This window comes from Triturus cristatus, chromosome 3_2, assembly GCF_964204655.1.
Source record: "Triturus cristatus chromosome 3_2, aTriCri1.1, whole genome shotgun sequence".
Taxonomy (NCBI): domain Eukaryota; kingdom Metazoa; phylum Chordata; class Amphibia; order Caudata; family Salamandridae; genus Triturus; species Triturus cristatus.
The window spans coordinates 1,014,355,251-1,014,368,951 of NC_140584.1; the positions used below are offsets into that span (position 1 = coordinate 1,014,355,251).

The 13,701-nt window shown below is 43.1% G+C and overlaps 1 protein-coding gene and 1 pseudogene across 3 annotated transcripts in view; both read left to right on the top strand.

Annotated features, from left to right (window-relative positions):
• Window positions 1–13,701, top strand: part of TMEM132E (transmembrane protein 132E) — a 1,031,163-nt gene that overhangs the window by 191,963 nt on the left and 825,499 nt on the right. The window lies entirely within an intron of this gene.
• On the top strand, window positions 11,603–11,720 carry LOC146859005 (U2 spliceosomal RNA; annotated as a pseudogene).

A 13,701-nucleotide genomic window follows, 5' to 3' on the forward strand; every position in this document is an offset into this window, starting at 1 on the left:
TGAGTTAGAAGCAGACTACCTCAAGGTGCATGTCAGCCTAATAAGAAAGAGGATCCTACTGGAGGTGGCTTGAGGTGCATGAGTGAGTGAGTCCAGATCATGGTACTTAAAGACGTACAGAGAGGCGGTGATAGCAGCAGTAGAAATCACAAAAACACTTTCTAGAGTCTGGGAGGGTCAAGAATACGTGGAAAAAATTGGAATAATCTGGCTTCGCTGTTTGCCAACTGGAAAGAGTCTGACTGCTGCAGACCAGGTGGCCTGCCTTCAACAGCAAGGAAAAATAATATATATTGTTTTTTTGCTATTGGTAAAAATCCATTGTCGCTTGGTTTCTTAAGGGGAAGGTATTTCTAAACCAGTTCAGTGGATTTCTTTGGGTGGATGATTCAGGAAATAAAGGACGAACTGTGGAGTTTATCTACTTATAAGCCATTTTGTTGCCATCAGTTAGTTCAAATGCATTGTGAAGAAACTTAACAGCATTTTCTTTGGAACCATGTTGTTGAATTGGGTGAGGATTGGCTGAGAGATGGTTGACCGAACACTAGTAAGTGGAGAACCTTCTGAGAAAAAGGCGCTAAGATGTTAGATAATTTATCTGTAACTCTTCTGCTCTTTTTCAGGTGACATTGCTGGCGGGCTATGTATGTATATCTTTTTTAAAAATGATTCAAAGTTCAGTCAGCAGGTGGGAAATGCAACTGGAATGAGGGAAAATGTGAAGAGTTTTTTTAAAAAGCCACAAGAGTGGTCATTGATCTGGCAAATTCCTGGAAATGCAGTGAGGAGCAAGCATGGGCATTCAAAGCGGGGTTAAGCAACTAACTATGGCGGCAGTGTACTACAGGTTACCCAAGATGCACCAAGTGATTCCCATCTGTTTACTTACTCAGATGTCTCAAAATGGCTGTTTACCTGACAAGGTCATGGGAGGCAATTATGGAATGTAACCAGCAGACCCAGAGAAGTTGTATCATCCCTTTCCCTGGCAATTATTGTGTTTCTGGAGACCACATCCCCATACAATTATAGCAGGCCGGAGGCAGCGCGGAGTTGTTATCAAACTTTGTGGTTAACCACTGCTCTTGCTTAGAGCTTCTGAATAACATCAACATGTTGGTAACGTGGTTCCAAATTTCTCTTGAGGCCAAAACAGGTGCTTAACAATAGAAAACATCGGAAAACTGACCATTAGCTCTAAATGCAAAACTCATCCATTTAGTTAATGGAGCCAGTTGAGCACAAGGACACCAGTACAAGCCGCGTGCATAGTGATGTCAAGTCAAGCGGTAGTATCAGGAGGCCCGTGGATGAAGCAGTAATCTTACCTCCCACAAATGGCCCAATTGTGACATGGAACAAATAATAGTTAACATTGGTATTGCACACATTCTGGGCACTAACAGCTGGCATTAGTGTTGTCCAACTTACAATATAGTAACCAGAAGAAGGCACAATCTGCTTTACAAAGCTCTAAACGTAAAAGGCAGAAAGGTGGCGGTGACGCAACTGATGGTTTCCAACATGTCTAATAATGCATTGATCCATCTTGTGAGTGAGCGAATGGAGACCTCAAATATAGAAGTTTTGGGGCTGAAATACAGCCCTGTTAATACCTTTTTATGTGACAAACAAGACATCAGGAAGTCGTAGAAATTAATTTCCTTTTTTAACTCCAGTTGGATAAATTAACAGTGTAAGCCTGTGGTGCCTTCCATTTGGCTGCCTTCTGGTGCAGGCATCAGTTGATATTGCTGTGTTTGAGTCTGTTTGCAGATGCTGGCTGAGAAGAGACCTGAGGCTGGGTTTGTGTTCTGAGTGTCTGCTGTTCTCTTTGTTGGAAAAAGAGCTCTGAAGGAAGGAGTAGGGGAATGATGCGGGATTGTTGCCTCTCCTGGGCTTCGAGGAGACTGAACTTCAGAGGCAAAAGGTAAAGAGAGCAAACGGGTCCTAAGCGGATGTGGAAATCTGAAATATAGGAGCCCGGACAAACCAATAATGTGAAAAAGCTTCAAAGATTGTGAGCGAGGCTTGTGGCAGCGCCGCTAAAAGGCATGTGAAGTTGGGACAGAGTCAGTTGCATGCCTAGTAAACTGTGCCTGCTGGTCATTCACTGAGTTTTGACTATAAAGAAGATCTAGGCTAGTAAACATCAATTTTAAAGTTGGTATTGAGTGGAGAATGTGTGAACTGCTAAGCCGCCTAGTTTGCTGGTAATTGTTCTGCCATCCCTGAGGTGCTAAAAGTGGATATGTTTAAATAAAAAAGCTCTGTGCTATTACTAATTAAATTGTTGCATGCAAGTTTAACACTCTCTTAAATTTCTTTCTAGACTTATAATGATTTTATTTAAATTACCTATTTGGAGTTGGATTGGTTAGCTAATTATTTTGTTTTTAATCGTGAACATTGCAACAATTTTAGCTCAGAAATTTGGTTGAATGGCTAATAATTGTGTCCCAGAAATGTTTTCCTAGCAGAAGGATGTGGATGATGAAAACCAGTGTGAAACATATCCTGGATTAGATAAAGCTTTAAATAATGAGCCATGGTTAGGAGATGAGGGGACTCAAATCCCGATGAATGATTGAACGGATGGGCAGAAATGCAATGGAAAATTGTTGACTCTTGGATACGATAGACAGGGGATGGAGTAACATTGCTGTGTTTCCCAATAAGAAATACAACACTCAGGAGTATCATAGCTAAATAAAGATAGAAGTTTTTGCATGTTATGGATAATGCCAAGAGCTTAAACCTTACCATACACCATTTGTATAGGATTGGGTTAATTAGAAGGTTATAATCACCCCTGGGGTGATACAAAAACTCTCCAAGATCTTTCAAAAGGTGTCCTGAAGTTCAGCCATCTTTATCAACCTCATGAATAGGAGAATGTGTAGTAAAAAAAACTAAATATCGCTCACGAAGGGTCAAAAGTGGTCTTTAGTTTTTAACCCATCGATACATTTTGTCAGTTGGAATAATTCTGCAGATGGAGTTTGGACCTCCAGTAACACCAATTTCTTGAACAAGGCGGAAGTGACAGTGTTTATACATTTATTTTGGAGGTTTTAATGTGTTACACATCACCACTTGGTTACTGCAGGGCACTAGAAGATTGCCCCAAAAATCTAATTCAAGCAACAATTGGAGAAGTGAAGTCTGCTCTGGTGATTCAGGACTCTTGTACAATATTCTTCTGTTGCCTTCTAATTCTAATCAAGTTTGAGTTTTTTGCATACTTCATGAACCACTTGTATTTTGATTTGGCTTTCATGTTTGAGTTCAAATATTCTACAATCTAGGATCCTGGATTCCCAATGATCTGCTTTCATGTTTAGGCAAATTTGTTGGTAAATTAGGTGTGCATTGCATCTCTCTGAAAAATGGTCAGAAGACCTTAAATCTGGTGATTAGTAATATTGTTCCTCCTAATAAAATGGGATTTAAACATTTAGGAAATGATTAGGAACATGTAATACCCAAGTTAGACATTGTTTAGTTTATAGATGGATTTGAGTATTAATAGTGAGTTACTTCTGACTTGGAATAGGACCCTCACCATATAGAGATGTGTATAAAAGCTTGGAAGAGGTGTGGCGCCGCAGCCAGGGTGACAGACTCTGGAATCTGGGGATCACGGTTCGATCCCCGGCGCCGGCGGCAGATTAGGCCAGCACCATGTGACTCTGGGCAATAGCTTGCTTAATCTTCCCGACGGCCCCCAGTGCCTATAGACCCCTACGAGTGATTGTTCGCGCTTTACAAATGTGGATATTATTATTATTATTATCGCAGAAGCCTGTGAGGCCTCCGTCTGAATTCCAGAGCCCATGGCTTGTGTATATTTGAGTTGTGTGGCTTCTTCCTTCATTACTTGATCTGTCTCTCAGATCTGTAGACCAGTAGGTGAACCCTGCTAGCTGACGTAGGTCACAACCGCGAGACAAGATATATCCTTGACCCTGAAAAATCTAGAATTTCAATCTTTATCACCTACTTCTCTATTACAGTCATTAGTAGGGGGAAGTTCTGCTTAAATACTTAGTTTCTTGTCCACATAATACAAGATACATCCTGGATGGACACTTCATTTCAACGCACAGCTCAAATTAATTCACCCAGTGCTAGTCAAGTCAAGTTTATTTAAAATGTTTGATAAGGTTGCTTTTCTAGCACAGAACGGTGAACAATGCATATTAGATCTGGTTACATGAAAGTCCACCTTTAGAAACAGGTTACTGGGTGCTATGGACTGAATGTTAATGACCTGCTAGGGGTCAAAGCTCAGAGGCCCAGAGGAAGGCAATGTGAATCTGATGTTGACCAGCATCTCAGTGCCTGCTACATTGCATGTCAGAGGTTTACTTCATCCAGTGGCGTGTTAGATGGCAGGCATCTGATTGTGTTTAAGGAGGGAGGGTATTCAATCTTGAAGCTTCTGGGCAGCTATGAGATGTAATCCTTTGCCAGTTTGGGCTTAGAGCATCATGCTAGAGAATAGAGATGCAGAAGTAGGAGGATCAGAGTCTGGGGGGCGCCATAGCTTCAAGAGTATTGAAGAATACTTCATTATGAGTACTCAAAGAAAAAACTGTCCATAATTAATTCATTAAGTGGCAGAGAATATTGCAGACATAATGAGATATTGTAGCGATTAGTGGTACAAAACCACTTGTGCTAAACAGTGTCCTTGATGCTGCTCTTCTTTGGAACATTTGTTTTTTGGAAGAAAAAGCCAAGAGGTAGAAATTCTCCATGACAGGTGGCCCTTTTAATCTCTGAAAACCATGCTTCTTTATGGGTGCTTGATCGCTGCTGGAGATTGATAGTGTGCCTTGCGGTTTCACAACGGTAATACGATATTAATGCTTGGCACTGTCATGATAGTGGTGATGTAGAGAATGACATGAAGGATCATCATAAAAACGTTATTTCGGTCTTAGACCATAAAAGTATAGATACAATGAATGTCATACCAAGCGATTTAAAAACCATAGATAATACACTAAAAACCTATTGTAAAATTCCAATCATGGCATTGTCTAAAATTCATAGTAAAATGAAAAAGCATAAATATGCACTTGACACCAGGGCAACAAGTAAACTCGGCATGGTTGGAAATTTCAAATCTACATAGGCCATAGCAGCAAAATTAATTAGAAGGTACTTTTTTAGAGCTGTTTGAATAAAAAGGTTGTCAACATAAACAGCAGTCTCAAACTTTCAGCAAGTGCTGAAATTGACCACATATGTCCCAGAAACTTAGCAACAGAGCAAACAATTGCCGAGCTAGTATCTGATCTTAGAATACGAAGGGCTTCAACGCAATATTGGGTGCCCAGTTGCTTACAGATCGACCCAAGACATTTCCTTCTTGGGCAGGAGTACTTGGGCCAAACAAACGACGTGGGCAATAGATTCTATTGCCATGAGACAGTTAGGGCAGGCCTGAGAAGTAGCCGTTACCTGTCGCCAGGAAGCAGTAAATTAATTCAAAGGTAGGGAACCTAATTTAACCTGTATGTAAAGTTTCCTATCCTGGGGTATAGTATTATTTCAAAGTAGTGTTCGTATAAACCAGTCAGTTTAAAATTCATAAAATTCATGGTTAGGTGTCCCCATGAGGACCTGGTAAGAGATTCCTCTGTTACCCAGTCCCAATATTGCTTGTTAACTGTACCTTTGCTAGGCAACAATGATGGATCCTTTGGGGCCCAGTAGCTCTCTAGTCTTGTTTCACTTAACAGAGATTTCAGATTGTAGATCCAACCAATCTTTGTAGAGCGATAAGTGTTAAGGGCAGCAGCATGCGAGGACAGCTCTGGGGTGGACCTCATACTTAGCCAAAACTGTGAGGGGCATAACTTAGCCTTCTTGGTGGCTCTACCCAGATCCAACCTTAGGGGATGTAGAGGCATGCTCTGGGGTAGAGAGAACAGTGACCTAAGGAACTTGTTCTCAGAATTCAAGAGAGAGTCCATCTTCTTAAAGCCCGACAGTTCGGCTTATTACAGTACTGAGCCTACTGCCTTAGCCTCGTAGATCTGGAGAGGAGCAGCCACCGGTCTGCTAAAGGAAGTACTGTGTTCTTTTATGAAGGCCCCCGCAATTTGTCTGTGCTTAAGTGTCTGTTTGGCTATGTGGGGGTTCCACGAGGTGTCTTCTGAGATGGTGATACCCAGGTGGTCAAATGTGCTCACCTTCTCCAAGGGAACCCCACCTAATGATATTTTGCCTCTAAATGACTTATGAGGGTTAAGCTGTAAAAGCTTCATCTTGGAGGTATTGACCTCTAGTCCCTGAGAGACACAGAAGGTTTTAAAGCGATCTGAAAGTAGTTGGAGCCCACCTGTTGTTTTAGAGACTAACAGAGTATTATCTGCAAACAATAGTGTTAGAACTTTATCTCCCTCCAGAATTGGAGCATCCGCTGGAACCTCTGAGAGATGCTGGACCACACCATCAACAAAGAGAGAAAAGTGTAGGTGCCAGGACCCAGCCCTGGCATACCCCCCTGTTAATTTCTATTGGGTCAGAGAACTGGCCTTGACACCCCCAGAGAACCCTAGCAAAGTTTGTGTCATGAAGGCGAAAATTGAGTGAAAGAACCTCTAGAGGGAGACCCATATCGTTTAGTACTTGCCGGAGCATATTCCTAGGAACGAGATCGAAAGAGGTCTCAAGGTCGATGAAGGCTACATAGAGACTTCTGCGACCAATGACCACAGTCTTCCAAGTGAGAAGAAAAAAAGGAAACACCTGATCGATGGTGCTTTTTTTTGTCTAAATCCAGCTTGGTAAGGAGATAAGTTGTTATAGTCATTCATGAAGGATCAAAACTAGAGACTTCTTTCTTGGCTAAAGTAAAAAGTGAAGAATAACCAGAAGCTAGAGGACTGGAGAAGCAGCTGGAGAACCACAGAGAGCTTCCTGCCTCTGTGATGATCTCCCATGATCCTTAACGTCAATCTGTAAAGGGAGGCATTGGGTATCCACTGGCAGGACTTTGGAACCCCCTACCTCATCAAACTCACAAAACCTTGAAATAGATGAGTAGCTATACACATCTGGGATGCAGTGCTTCTGCTGGCTTGATATGGTACTACAAGATTGACTGTTAAATATCAATCTGCAACAACTGTAAGATATCGACTTGCACAGTATTGTTGAGGTAGGTAGATGGTGGAGTAAGAAGGGTGAATGTACACTGACCTATAAATGCCTACCATAATCTTTTTCAAGTCCATTTTTTGCAGTCTGTATTGTTACAGAACTCTATTTTTGTATTTGTTATTTTGACATACACCTTAAGATCAGAAATCAATAATTTGCTGTCCTCCCAATCAATCAGTCAGGATTTATAAAGCAGGGCAAATCACGGGATGGGATATCCAGGTGCTTGCAGGTCACGGAGGCTTATTCAAACAGCCAGGTCTTGAGGGCCATTCAAAATTCCGAAAGTGATGTGATAGTCTGGAGCTGTGTTGGGAGGCTGTTCAAAGTCTTTGCTGCAATGTGGGAGAAGAAGCATCCTCCACTTACGCTTCAGTAGATGCGGGGAGTATGGGCAAGTGAAAAGGAGGCGGAGCGTAGTCTTCTGGATGGTTGGTGAAAATTCAGGCAGTGCTTAATGGACGGTTGGTGGAAATTCAGGCGGTGATTAATGTAGGCAGGTCCTTTGTTGTGTACAGCCTTGTGTGCGTGGGTCATCACCTTGAATTCTCATCTCTTCTCAATGGGGAGACAGTTGAGTTTCCTGAGGTGGGGTGTGATGTGGGTTTGCTGGGGAAGACTTAGGTGTTGAGTCTGACTGCGGCGTTCTGTATGTTCTGAAGTCTCTGAAGGAGGTGTGCTGCGATTCCTACGTAGAGGGCATTGCCTTAGTACAGTCGGCTGGTGATGAGGGCTTGTGTCATAGTGTGTCTCCGGTGTAGGGGTAGGCTCTTGAAGATCTTAAGTAGCATGCGCAGAGTGAGGAACCAGATGGAGGAGACAGTGCTGATTTCATGCTGAGCTTGGGTCAATGATGATTTCGAGACGTCTGGAGTGGTTGGAGCGAGTGTGTGCGGGTCCTAGATCTGATGGCCACCATGTGTTGCTGCTGTTGCCAAAGATCAGTATTTCTGTCTTGTCTGTGTTTCAGATGCAGGCAGTTGTTCTTCATCCAGTCAGTGATGTTTGTAATGCATCTGTAGAAGGTGGTTCTGGTAGGGTCGTCTGTGAGTGAGCGGAAGATTTGGGTGTCATCTGCATAGGAAATTGTGTTGAGACTGTGGGTTCTGACAATGTTGGTAAGTAGGGTCATATATGTGTTGAAGAGTGTGGGGCTGTGGGATGAGCCCTGAGGCACATGCAGGTGACCTCCTTGGGTTCAAAGGTAAAAGGTGTGAGGTGGATCCTCTGGGTTCTTCCGATGAGGGATTAGGTGATCCATCTGATTGTGTGTCCTATGATGCTGATGTGGTGAAGTCTTTCGATCAGTGTGTGGTGGGATACAGTGTTGAAGGCTGTCGAGAGGTCAAGGAGGATCAAAGATGCTTTTCTCCTTGGTCGAAGAGGATTCATATGTCATCTGTGGCTAAAATCTGGGCAGTTTTGGTGCTGTGATTGCTGCTGAATCTGGATTGAGAGGCATTGAGTAGCTGGTTCTGCTCCAGGTGTGTCATGAGTTGATTGTTGATGACCTTTTCCAGTACCTTCACTGGGAATGGGAGCAGGGGGACTGGGCGGTACTTTTTGAGTTTGCCTATTTAAATAGTGGTCAGATTTGGCATGTTTTAAGGCTTTAGAAAATGTTGCGGTGGTGATAGAGATGTTGAGAAGGGTGGTGAATTCCTGGCTGATCCTTTGGATACAGAGGTTAAAAATGTGGTGTGGGCATGGGTCTGTGGGAGCTCCCAAGTGGATGGATTTCATGGTGGAGGTGGTGTCCGGGGTAGCGAGGATATTCCAGGTGATAAGTGTATGATTCGTGTCGGTTACGGTGGTGGCGCTTCTGTCGATGAAGTCCATAGGTGTGGGTTGGGGTTCGAAATTTCTGTATATAGTTGCGATCTTGTTGTAGAAGAAGTGGGCGAGGTCGTCGCACAGCTCTTGTCAGAGTGTGATGTTGTTCTCCAACTGTTTGCTGTCTTGTATTTCTGTTCTGAGTTCTTGGGTGTACCAGCTGGCCTTTTTAGAGGATTTTCTCTGGATGTTGCTCCAATGTGTGGCAGTTTGTGATCTGCCAGCTCTTGCTCCTTTGCACTGTGACACTGCATGGGAACTCTAACGTAGATGGGCTATCTGGTTGCCACTTTAAACTTCCTTCCACAACTTCCTTCCTTCTACAACACCACTGAATTGCAGTTGTTTTCAAACCCTGGTACCAGAAGTAGGGGACTGCACAAGCTGACAACACCACATTAGCTACTTTACCCTTGTATTAGACCCAGGATATCTCTTCTGTCCTTGGCTCTTGCTATTGTTTGGGAAATTGATCCAAAACAAAAATCACACTTGCATTCCTATTTGAACTACCCACAGGTAGGGTGGCGACCTCACTCCAAGACATTATGGACACTTTCCCCAGTGCTGAACTTTTCAGCTAGAAATAATTGATTTCAGGTGTGTTAATCTAATTTGTTCAATAGAAACAAAACAACCACTGTACCCAGAATGCATTAGGTTATCCCACAATAGTTTGGGGCTGGAAGCAGTGTCTGTAATGACAAGGAGGGACGTCTCCCCACCTACAATCAACTTTTAGATATTGGTTGTCAAATTTGAGTGTCGATTGATTCAGTCAATTTCTCTTGACTGACTGTATTTCTTGTCTTTATCATTTCCTTGCTTCCTATTTAATTGCTGTCCTTCTTCTACTTGTGTTTGTCCCTCTCCTGCTATTGTGTGTTTACCATTCTTTTTGGCTGCATAACTTATATCCTTCCTCTGCTTATCAAGGAACTGCGTTTTTCTTCATCTTTCAGAACTCCATGTGAATGCATGTGTTTTCTTGCACTCTCTTCCATGTGCTACTTCATTCAGCTGCCTCCTGGGTTTTGCACTTACCCTCTTTGCGTCCCCTGCCCTCCCCGTCCCACTACAATTTTTAGTTAAATGTAAAGCTCCTCCCTAGCACCACCATAAGTCCTCCCCGCCACACAGTGACAATTTTTTACCCACTTGCTTCCATCCCACCTCTCACCTCATGCTTCTGTCAGCCACCCCTTCTCCTGTTATTAACTTTTTTTTTTTTTTTTTTACTTTAGCACCAGAAAGGGCAGTTGCAATTTGCAAACAGGCTGTCCCTTTCTTTATAATGCGGTTTCAAGCATTTTCTTAAATTTTTTGTGTGGTGACGCACACATGTGCATAAGTCAAGAAGTTGCAGCAGCTATTTTGGCTTTTGTTTGTGCTGATGCTGTTGAGCATCTACAATAAGCATTGGCAAAGCAAAAAGACCACACTTTCAGACTAAGCCCACATTCACTACCAACTGTGTTAACACTGTTCCTTTGGAGTCACAGATGACAACTCTCTACCTCATTCAGTCTTGGCAATCAAGCTATTGATACTTTCGACATAAAATTAGGTTCAGACTCACAAATAAAACCTTACCGTGGACCTCGTCGATTGCCTGCATTATTAACCACCTCTGACGTGGTTTAAAAGATTTTAATTTAGTTGGGCATCTTCAGGATTTCGCTAGTCTTCAGGTGAAAAACTGGTATTTGATCTATGATAGGTTATACTTGTGCCACTGCACCCCTCATTACTTAATCTATCAAGGGTTATGCCAACTGCAGAAGACTTAAAGTGAGGCACACCAAATGCTTACCCACTAGAGAGAGAGTGGCACCCTAGATCTTTCACCGTAAGGGAACCAGTTCACTCTTAATCAACCTAGGATTCCTGCCCTTAACACTCTTCAGTATGGCAAGTCCCTGCACTGTAGTGCTGCGGTGTGTGCTTTGCAGCACGAGGAAGCTGTGGTTAATGCACAAACTAATACAAATGTGCACTCATACACATGCCTTACATCTTTACAATTGGCTCTAGGTGTAAATAATGCTTCTTGATTCCCATTATAAATGTTCCCCTTCATCGTGTCTGCTCCATCCATTATCTTCTTAATTGTTCCTCTCCTCCAGGCTTCTTTTTTTAAACTGTTGTCCCCCTTTGTCTTCATGTCCATCTGTTTTCCACTCTATTTTCTCTCCTCACGTGTCCTCCTTTCCATTTGTCATTTCCATTATCCTTCTTTCCTCCATTGTTGACGCCTCATCATTGATTCAACCCTTCATTCCTCCTTTCCATCAGTTACTCATTTTCTGACCCTTTCCCCTCTCCCATTGCTTTCCTCAAACTGTTGTTGCTTTACTATGTGTTGCTCCCCACACTGTTGCTCTACTCTTTATTGCTCTTTGTCTTGTTTCTCCTTCATTGTTGACCCCACCTCTTGTTCCTTTCTTCCACCACTGCCACTTTAGTCTCTGTCATCATCGCTCCATCAGTGTTACCTCTCCTCTGTGGGTTCCCTCTCCTCTCCTTCATTGACCAACTCTTAGTTCTTCCCTTACATCATTGGTAAGTCAATGATAGAGTGCCTGTAATCACTTCTCAGCATTTTGGCTAAGATCAAGTCTGATATCTGTTCTTATCCGTTTAAAGATACAGTTCCTGTCACTGATTGCTTTTTTTCCTTTGCCTGAAGCCTCATTCTACCCTTCCCACATTTTGTAAGTGTGCTGCATCTTGAAATTGCTTTTCATCACCTTGGCACTAAAAGCAGAGAGTAAAACACTTCCTTAAATGAGTGGATGGACTCTAAATCACCACTGACCTTCATCGGCGCTTAAGGGAAGGAAACCTCTTGCAAGCTGGGTACCTCTGCTGGCGGAGATGTGAAAATAGACAATGGACTCTAAATACCTCATTATTGTGTTGATATGTGGCCCTCAGTGCCATTACGCATCCTACAGAAGCCGGCAGAGTTAATATATGCTCTAAATAAAACCAAAGGGAGCGTGGTAAACATGACTTGGAGGAATGAGGGCTTAGAGCCTCCATTGCCATGTATGTGATGCGCGTCCTTGAGGCTAGGCGCGCTCCAGGCCGAGAGAAGGAGTTGGGCAAATGAATCTTCCATTCACGAGCAGGTCTCCCTGGGTGGAAAGGACGTAAGGGGTCAGCAGGCACTGCAGATATTGGTTTCTACGCGTCTCTGCAGCGGCTGAGGTAGTTTTTCCAATTCAGCAGTAATGGGCTCAGCCTGAAGCCGTGCTTCCGCGTCCTCTCGTCAGCTTAGTGGTGATGAGTACCGCAGGAGAAAGTGATTTACCTGAAATCATATATTGCGTGAGTGGAGGAGTGCGGACTGCGAGCGCAACCACTTACTCCTGCCTGAGCACATCTTTACTTGTGGTCTCTGAGCATGAATGACAATTATTAGGAAATCCTCGGAGAATTTGATTTAGCGCAATACAAAAAACTAAATAATCCATCCAGCCCAACATTCCCCCAGGCAGTTCTCGATTTTGAACGGAAAGTGGTTGATTTTATAAAGCCTTCACTATAATTATTGTAATCCATCCACCAACTAACCATCCATCGTGAAACCTCTGGGATTAGGGCCTTAGCAGTTAACGCTATAAGTGTGCTGCAAGCGTACTCCTTTGAAGCACACAAATTTAACTACACCAACATAAAAAGAGACCAGCAAGTGCTTAATTTATGCTGGTGCTTGCTGACGGTTGGTCCCGGTACTCGTATTTAACGTCATCAAACTGTGACCAAGCACAACAGAGTGGGAAAGGGATAAAAAGGAAAAACAAGATACGAAAAAGTGACGTAGTGAGGAACATGCTAGAGCGAAATAAACAGACACAAAGTGTATAGTGATGGAGGAAAGAGGCTTGAAGTGCAATCAAGGGTAGGCAGTATTAGCCTTCATCACTACCGCCTTTTGCCTAAGCCAGCTAGGGGCGCTTAAGAAAAACTTTGAGGCACTGCACTTAATATTTATTTTGCAAATTACATGCTGAGATCCAGTAAGTGCGATGGTGAATGAAACGCGTTCAACTACTGGAACTAAATGCTACTAAACTGCACGGACGGCAATGCTGGAGTTTGACGGATCGATAGTTACATAGTTTCCTTCCCTCGTGAGCCTCAGCACTTTATCAAGTCAAATGGGCATCCTTCCTTTTCTAAATAACCCACAAATAATACTGCGCAAGGCAAACCTGAGATACTGTCAGACATACCACAAGCCAATGCGGTCATTAGATACGCATTCCAACATATATTACAGCTAAACTTGACAAGGAGAGGATACTATGCCTTCTTCAACTCATAAAACCACATTGCAAATGAGACCCAGAAAACCGATCTGCCCCTGCACACTGGAAGCAAAAAATCTCAAAGCGAGTGCCCCATGCAACAACTCACAACTAAGGAGGCTCGGATTAAAGGTTAATTCGACTCAGATTCCTGACCCCAAAATGGTTGCCCAGTGAGTACAGTAATCCTTGTTCAGCATTGTTAGAATGAATGAATGAATGAATATTAAAGGACTAGTGCACAGCCGAATAGAGAAATCATATCACAGTTTGTGTAAACAACCAGGTTTTCAAGGCCCTACGGAAAAGAGAGTGAGACACAAGGCCTGATAACCCATCAGACAGCGAGAGAAGTGACGCTGCCCCCCAC